Here is a 9,885-nt window from a genome sequence, read left to right as displayed (position 1 = left end):
AATGTGGAATTATTTTATCCCATCTCTCATGTGGTATAAATTAGTTCTGGGATTATAATCCTGCATTAAAATTCCGGGATAATTTAGTTCGCTTACCAAACGACCCCTAAGTAGAATATGGGGAAGCTAATGTATAAGAAGACCTTATTCCTGTCTTGTGAAAGTAGAGAAGTTGTTTCCGATAAACTCGACTCGAGGAAAGCGTAATCACAACATTTTAAAAAAGATTGAGTAGTAATTACTGGTTTCCGAGGAGCCCGGCCAATCACTACCTTGGATAAAGTGATTAACTTCAGCCTGGCCAATCACTGTTTTGGATAAAGTTATTAATTAACTTAAGCCATTGGTTAGAGTGATTGACTTAATCTTTTTAGTAGTCACTACTAGGTGAAGCCTTTTTTTTGTATTTGTAGTACCCCAGATGAAAATTCTCTGAATTTTGTCTATGTGCTTGAGGATTTTGGTGGGAAGGAAATTATATTGCATAATGTGATTGGGTATGCTATTGAGGACAGAGTTTGCTAGGGTAACCCTACCTGCCATACTTAGGAAATTTGTTTTCCAAGAGGATAGTCTAGTAGACGTATTGTCCAAGATGAATTGATAGTCCGAAGATTTAGGTTTTGTGTTGGTGATTGAAAAACTAAGTATTTACCAAATGTCTTACTGATTTTAATACCAAACAGTTCTGCTAGGTATTTAGAGGTAGCAGGTGTGCAATTCTTAGAAACTAAAATTTTTGATTTAGAATTATTGATCTTTTGACCTGAAAGGGAGCAAAAGTAATTGAGGCATGAAAGAATAGTGTTTGGATCGTTGTTATCTATGTTGCACATCAGAAATATAGAATCAATGCATAGTTTTTGGAGCTCTTATTGATACCCTCTTTCGCAAACCGAACATCATTCAAGAGTCTTCTTCCTTGAGTGAAACTAAAACATGAATCCAATATTGTGGTAAATATTACGCCATTACTATTTCAAATACATGGATTGAAAAGGGTAACCTTGGGTAGCTAGGGGTCACATGAAACAAAAGTTATGAATTTATATAAGCAAATATAGAGGAATACCATAAAGTATCTTAATAATATCCATAACCTCATGCTTTTCATAACTCCCAAATATTTAAAATGAGATAAATCATCATAAATTTACCCATAAAAGAGTAACGTAATATTGATACATATTTAAACATTTCATTAAATTGGCACGTAAAGAGGAATCGGAAGTTTCAAAAATTGACTTTTGGGATTCTTAAAATGAATCAAAAGGAAAAAGTCATGTTTCATGTTTTTTTTAAAAAGGTGAAATATCTTTTGAAAACTCATGTCCAAACAAATTTTCATCTTCAAACCAAACTTCACCCAAATAAATTTTTTTAAAACAAGTTTGAGAATCTATGGTCAGACGTTAGCGTAGTTTCCAACTTTTGAATATGTCCTTTCATCAGGGGAGACATAAATCTTGCACCCTAATCTAACGGTCAATGTCCTCCGAAAAGTCAAATCGCACTATAAATGCGAAAAAAAAAAAACAAACTTAGAAGTAGTTTTATCAGTTCGTCTATCCCTAATAATTAATTCTCGTTGAAGAGGCTCATACACGAAAAAATACGAATAATACTCGAAGATGATATATTCAATTAATTGAAATTTAGAGGCTAAAATTTCATCTCTACCTCTATCATCAATAGGTAGTAATGCAGGGATCATTTATGCGAAGATTACCGTGAAGGAATTCTTAAAAAATGATTAATATTGAGAAGATTATAATACATGAATTACTATTTTAATTGTTTTTTGGGTCTATAAATGGTTTAAATACTGCATTGTTAAAACCAATCGCTGCATTATTTAGCCGGCCTTTATTTTTATTTCAAAGGCAGATGTAGTGCAACATATGAATTTATTTCGAATTTGGTTCATATCATGTATGTGTAATGTGTCTTAAAAAAAACACTAGATAAGTATAAGTAATAGATTAGAAACCTAGCAAATCAAATAAGTTAGTACTAGAATTCTATACTCGAACCCTTAATTCAAGATTTTCATCTACTTTTTATTATGCGCTCAAGCGAGATTTTATAGAGAAACTAATTACTCATAATCATCACACAAACGACCCCTTAATTGTTATGACACGTGGCCTTCTAATATTCGGCTCAAAGTATGTATATGTACATGTGTGTGTGTATATATATATATATAGCCTCACATTTTACTCGTGTTTCGTAGAGTTCGAATGTGAAATATATTGACTTATGCTAATTCGTGGTGTTTTTATGTGTAGGAATAATCTAGAGGCAATATGGGACGAAAGGTGCAAGATTGGAGCCAAAAAGGAGAAAAAATGGAAAATGGCCATTTGTAGCGCCACATGTAGCATGGGGCGCTACCTGTGGCCCAGTTTTCAGAACCTCAAAATCCTAGCGCCAGGGCTAGCGCCTCATGCTACCCTGGACGCTGGGTGACGGGAAAGTATCCTACTTCGTCCGGGACAAGGTTATTTCGACCCAAGACGGCCCTAACTTGTATAAAAGCAAGTCTAAACCTATTCTGGAGGGGGAGACACCACTTTGAGAGGAAAATACACGCACGAAACACTCGGGAGCAAGGATTCTCAGTTTTTCTTCATCTTATCTTCCTTTAATCTCATAATTTATCAGTTCTAGAGTTTTGGAGTGCTACATGAACGTTGTAGTTTGAAGCTTGAATGATTCTTATTATTTTATCATATTGGTTTATTTATTCAATCTTGCACTTAATTATTTGATTGCTTGACCACCAATTGACTACTATCTACGAATCTAGGATTGAACTGGGGAGAGGGAATTCTAGATTGCATATAAGACTGAGTAGAACGAGATCTTGAACCCGAGTATCAGGAACAGATTTGCAGTTAGGATAAGGATATATCTAATCGCCTTGCTTGGTTATTATACAAGAATTATTAATGTGTTCTTGTTAATCCTAATTCCATAGGAATATATGAGTTAGGTTAGCTTGAATAAGCGAGTAGGAATTCGGGAGAATACTACGAGTAATATTAACTCTGTCAACCAATAAATTAGATAATTTAAGTGGAAGGTTCAGCGGAATTGTTAGCTAAACCATAGCTCTAATATAGACTCCCATTGAATTCGTGTCTAGTTTCGCCAATTTATTTCCTTTAGTTACTTAGTTTACTATTCTAGATTTGCTTTAGTTAAGCAATCACACCTTAGGAATTACTTGAATAAATTAATTGTTGAGTTTAATTTAATGAATAGTTAATCACAAATTTCTGTGAGTACGATATTTGAAGTTACAATCCGATATTACTTGTCAATTATGTATACTTGCGTGTGCGTTTGAGACTTGAAATAACCAGGTCCCACCTATCAATTTCCAAAAAAATCTCCATTCTTCACCGCCATCTAAAACTATTCCTTTTCTCCAAAATGTCAGCATAAATAATTTTGTGTCGTACTTTGTCAAACTAATTGTGTACCAAAGACAAGAAGTAAGGGAAAAGAGGCATTTGTAATAGCCCGTTTGGACAAGAAAAGATTCCTTTTTTTATTCGAAGGTTTTGTCACCTTTTTAGGAATATTATTTGGCCATGAAAATTTTAATTTTCACTTCGAAGTTTAATTTCAGATTTTTTTTAGAATTTGAAAAACTCCAAAAAAACTATTTTTCAAAAAAAAAAAAAATCACTTCAAAACAATTCACAAAAATTCAAAACAACTTCGAATTGTATTTATGTCCAAACACAACTCTAATTTTCAAATACCATTTTCAACTTGAAAAAAAGAATAAACTTTTTTTTTTTTGGAATTTTCACCATTCTTATGTCCAAACTCTCACTTATTTGTCGATGGGAAAATGAAACAAATGATGATATAGCTATAAAATTATTTTATTAAATTTTTTGTTATGTTGAATTGAAGTTTGATAATGGATAAAAATAGTAAATATATAACTCTTTCATTTTATGAGTCTTATAGATTATTTGGTCAAGCTTTTTTTTTTTGGGGCCAAAAGTGTCTTTTTACAAAAATTGAGGTGATTGACCAAGCTTTTAGAAGGAAAAAAGTGCTTTTGAGGAGAAGCAGAAATAATTTTTGAGAAGGAGAAAAAAATAGTTTCTATCCAAAACCGCTTTTCTAAGAAGCACTTTTGAGAAAAATATACTTAGAAGCAGTTTTTAAAAAAGTTTGGTCAAACACTAATTACTGCTTAAAAGTGATTTTCAAATTAATTAGGCAGAATAGACTTGGAGACACTTGTATTTGTTCCGATTTGTCATCTCGGTCCCTACATTCCATAAAGTTTCATCTAGACACTTCAACTTAATCAAAACAAGACTGTTAAACCCTTCTGACCATTGACCGAGCTTATGTGGCATTGATATGGCCGAGGTGGACAAAATGAGTGATTTACACGCACATGAGGTGCGTGAGCTGATGATTTTTCTTTATTAAATAAAAATTAATAAATAAATAAATAAAAAGTACTAGCAGCGACTCTCCCTTCGTTCTGCCCCCCCTTCTTCTTCAGCCCCTTCCCCCTTCGTTCTGTCCCCTCCCCCTTCTTCTTCTTCTTCTTCTTCTTCAAAGACTGTCGAGAGGGAAATAGAAACAAAAATGAGTCAAACAACCTACTAATGATTTTGATGTAAAGAGCGAAGCTCTTAGAAGATCTGTGGACTCTTAAGAACGTTTGATTATTTTAGAACAAAAACGATACAGAGAAACACAGGGGCTGGGAACGAGCACAAACAGAGATAGACGGAAAAAGGTTGCAATTTGGCCGACCATTATTTTGGCAATCCCTTTCTCGCTTTCCCTTCCCCTTCTTCTTCATCTTTCTTCATCCCTTCTTTTATTAGATTTTTTCCTTTGACATGTATTTCTTCTTCCATCATGTCATCTTCCCCTTCTATATGACTCCTCCATTTTTTTCGGTGGTTTTAGCTTTCAAATTTTTCCACAGCCCTTCCAAATTGGGGTAGAGGAATAAGTCAAAATTCAAAAGACTTAATTCTCTGCTCATGTATTTTTCATGGATAGATAACTTTTTTTAAAAAAGAAGTGAAGGAAGTAGTGATACTCATGGTGGAGGAGCCATGACAGGTGGGTTATTCTTTTAAGAAGGTTGAGTGGGTGAGTTTGAAGAAGGGGGGGAGGGGTTTTCTTTAATTTTAATTTTAATTTTTTGCTTTTTTTATTTTATTTTTTGTTTATGAAATTAAAATTTTATTAAATAATATTATTTTGGCATAGAATCTGATGTGGATGCTGATTTTTGCTTTTTTTATTTTGTTAAATTAAAATTTTTGCTTTTTTATTTTATTTGTCATCCACGTCAAGCAAGTGAGCGTCACACGATTCCGGAGAGGTTTAAAAGTCTTGTTTTGATTAAGTTGAAGTGTCTGGATGAAACTTTATGGAGTATAGGGACCGTGATGACAAATCGGAAAAAATACAAGTGTCTCTAGCCTATTCTGCCAATTAATTAGCCAAACACAAACTGTTTCTCACCAATAGCACTTTTTCGAAAAATACTTTTGAGAAAAGCACTTCTCAAAATAAGTTGATTTTAGAAGTTTAGCCAAACATGCTATTAGTTTGATTGAACATGAAATTTAGCGATACATATAATATTTTTAAATTTTGTATTCTTAATCAAAAGGTGTGTATAACATAACAAAAATATTTTTTGAATCCTTTGGTTTTAAACTTACTTACAGTTCTACGAAGGAGTGTCATTAAGGGTAAACTTGAAAAGTTAAAATTTAAAAACTTGTTCAATACTATGACTGTCCAACTGTAAAGTCCCATAAAACTTTATCTAAAATTCAGAATTTTATAGTGCCGAGGTAGACTTACGTGTTCATAATTGTAGCCGCGGTGCGAATTTTTTGGGTTGAACAGTATGATGTGGAGTTGAAGAAAATATTTGGCAGAAACGGGCATTTATGCGGTCTAATATGCGGTCGTAGAACCACTCTGCGGGCTGCAAAATGGCCGCAAAATGTGGCAGAAATTGGGCCAGTTTGGATACCATTTTGCGGTCGACTATGCGATCGCAGATCAGGTCTGCCGTGCATTGTGCGACCACAAAACAGGTCTGCGGGCCGCATAACAATCGCATACCCAGTCAGAGGTGCCCAGTTTAGGAAGCCATTTTGCGGCCCATTTCGCGGACATCTTAAGCATTATGCGACCGCAGATTGTGTTTCAGAGCTTTATTTTTCTGATTTTATAAACCCCACCCCATTCTTATAAAATAATATTGTGGGTCATTTTAGAAGGTTCAAACTCATATTATGAGAGTGGGAAGTGCTTTAGAGTGGGAGAGAGTTCCTCAACTAATTGCTCAAATCTTGGAAGATTAACAAGGAAAACTCACTAGGTCTTCATCCTAGAGGTAACATTCTACACTCTAACCCTCAATTTCGAAATTTAACTAAAAATAGGTAATTAGTAAGGCAATTCTTGAGTGTGAGAGTTGTCCATCTTGCATGCATGTATTATCAAAGGGTGTAGGGAGATTGTTGGGCTAAAAATGGTAGATAATTATTTGGGAGATGATGAAATCCACCACAGGAGGATCTTGAAACCTTACTGCACACCTAGTGTTTGATAAAATGCTCAAATGAGCTGGAACTATAACCATCTTCCTAATTTTTGGTTCAATTTGTTATATTTATAAATAGATTGAAGTTGCTAAGATTTTCAGAACATTTTAGAGTATAAGGAAGCTCAAGTGAAGTAAATTGTCTAAACTTTCGAAAATCGATTATTCCAAAAAAGTTTTGTGACAAAAATAAATGTTCAATATGTATTTCAAATGCTCTTATTATGTTGTGCTTCTTCTAATGGAGGATGTGTTCAAAGTATGAACTGCATATCTACATGTTATAACTCCAAGTCGTGTTTCAAATGAAAGTTGTTATGGAAAATTGTGTAGAGATTGTGATTGGGATCACACCTCCACTTGCATACATTGGGGTGAGGCGACTTGGCCTCTTTGTGTAGGGTTATGGTGTTGTTGTTACACCTCCACCCGTATATATATCGGGGTGAGGTGGTAGGTCCGCTTTGTGTAGAGTTTTAGTACTGTGGTTACACCTCCACCCGCATACATTGGGGTGAGGCGGTAGGGCCGCTTGAGTAGAGTTTGTGGTATTGCAACTCCACGCGCATAAATTGGGGTGAGGCGGTGGGTCGATTTTTATAAAGGTGGTTACAGAGGATCCTGACTTAAAATTTATAAATGTTATTGACAGCTCTTGATAAATTTGCTTTGGCTTTAACGACTATCTATGCTATTCTATTGTTACCCTGATTCATCATATTCATGTTGTATTTCCAAGTTCTTGATTAAGTGTTTGGTTTTCATACTAGTACTATTCGACATGTACGAACATCCATTTTGCTGGGGCGCTGCATCTTTAATGGATGTATGTGGTTCCATAACGGAGGGTATTGACCAGTAATAACGGTACTCGTTCTTCCCAGTTGACTTGGTGAGCCCCGTCTTATTTCAGGATCATGCATTTTTTGTTTCGTGTGTATTACTATGTTTTGAGGTATAGCCGAAATTTTATTGCCGGCACTATCATTGTACTCTTTTGTATCTAATAGAGGCTCCGTAGATACAGTGTGGATTGTGTAGTGGTGTTGAGAAAAGTTAAACTAAAAATGTCGCAATTGTATTACATGTTTCCATTGTTAAACCATAGTTATGAAATGTATTGTATTTTGGGACTTTAAATGGAGTAAATAATGGTTATTGAATTAGTGTTGTTCATGAATCCTTGTGGTGTCAATTAATGTGACTTATCTCCTTTTCTTTATTCGCGGGTGAGTTTTGGGTAGAAGGTATTGTGTAGGCTTGTTCGATCGAGTTAACTCGGTTGAGCGTTGGTCACGCTCCCCGAGGTTGGGGCGTGACACCAACGGAACGAGATGGGACGGGACGAGACGAAACAAAACGGGACAGGACATGACGACATTTAGGCGGGACGGTGGAGGGACGGGTCTAAACAGGACAAAACGGTAGGCCCATCCCATCCCGCTAACAAATGGGACGGGACGGGACGAGACGGTTCGTGGGCCATAAGTGAGCCTTTTTTAAAAAAAATAATTATTTAAGCATTAAATTTGGCAATGACTAGTTTTTTGACTTATTTAATAAACTTAAAACTTAATAAATTATAACTAAACTAAGTAAAGAATTATAAAATATTAAAACAAATACTTGTAACGAAATATTTTAGTAATTATAGAATTGTAATTTATTTAATATAATTTCAAGCCATTAAGTAACTAAGTAAGAGTGTAAGACAATTCATAAAAAAAAGTCAAGGCTTAGAGCCTTTTATTTTATTAATAGAACTTTAAAATATACCATAAAATACAATTTTTTTGAAGAGCACGTAATCTATACAACCACCTTCTAGGAAGGGTTTTGTTTGAGCTAGACCTCTTAGTAGTCAATTACAAATTATCATACTAATATTTGTAAGCTCCTATAAAGCTAGTTTCGTTGTAACTTATCTATAATTTCTCTCGGACATTGTTCTAGAATTGGCAATGTTGATTGATGTTCCATGAGTTCCATGTCGTCATCGCTCCCAGTGCTAAGTATCTCATTGTATTCTTCTTCTTCTTCTTCTTCTTCTTCCCTAGTGGTTAATTTTCCAAAATCAAAATTTCTTCTTTCTGAATAAATCCAATCTCTGAATAATACGGAAATATCTAGGCTGTCATCTGCTAATGAATGTCTATTATCTTCGATTTCAAACAAGGCCGCTGCCCAACGGCTCTATATAAAAAAAATTAAAATTTACACGGGATGGGATAAACGGGACGAAATGGGAAACCGGTTCCATCTCGTGTACCGTTTAATATGGGCCCATCCTGTTTAGAATTATTGCTCAAAAGTGCTTTTTAAATTAATTAGCCAAACACAAACTGCTTATCACCAAGAGCACTTTTTTGAAAAATACTTTTGAGAAAAACACTTATCAAAATTAGCTGATTTTAGAAGTTTGGCCAAACATGCTATTAGTTTGACTTAACATTAAATTTAACGATACATGTAATATTTTTAAATTTTTTGATCTTAGTCAAAAGGTGTGTTAAACAAAACAAAATTTTTTTCTGAATCTTTTGATTTTAAACTTACATATCAGTTCTACAAAGGAGTGTTATTAAGGGTAAACTCGAATGTTAGAAATTTAAAAAATTGTTCAATACAGAAAGAGACTTCATCTTTAAAACAGATTAAGAAAAAAGAGTAAGACACATCAATTAAAAACCAAAATGGAGTATTAACAAACAATATGTATGTCATTGACTTCCTTTCACCTCTACGAGGGAGAAATTAAAAAATAAGCAGATTTACAAGTGTCCATTCAAAAATAATCATAATTTTAAAAGTAATTGAAATTTAGTCACTTTTCATGAAAGATAAATTTGAACGAAAACAGTGTTCAAAATTCAAAAAATACTCCAACATAATATACTAGAATTTCAGCATACTTATATTACTGGAGTTCCAGTATACTTATGCTGGAACTCCAGCATAATATACTGGAGTTTCAGTATAATATATCGGTCCAGCATAATATGCTGGAAGTTCATACGCATGTGCTCCAGTCTCCAGTATATTATGCTAGAACTTTTCGCGTGTTGAAGTTCAAGCAAAATATGCTGGAAGTTCATACACAGGTGCACCGGTCTCCAGTATATTATGTTGAAACTTTCTGTTGCAGCAAAATAGTAGCTATTTTTCAATGACTTTGAAAATACTGACTACTTTTCAATGACCAGTCCGAAAACTGACGAGCCGTCTTATTTTTACCATTTCCACCTCTCATTATTTTTAAC

Source organism: Nicotiana tabacum, chromosome 8 (assembly GCF_000715075.1).
Source record: "Nicotiana tabacum cultivar K326 chromosome 8, ASM71507v2, whole genome shotgun sequence".
Taxonomy (NCBI): domain Eukaryota; kingdom Viridiplantae; phylum Streptophyta; class Magnoliopsida; order Solanales; family Solanaceae; genus Nicotiana; species Nicotiana tabacum.
This window is presented reverse-complemented; position numbering follows the sequence as displayed.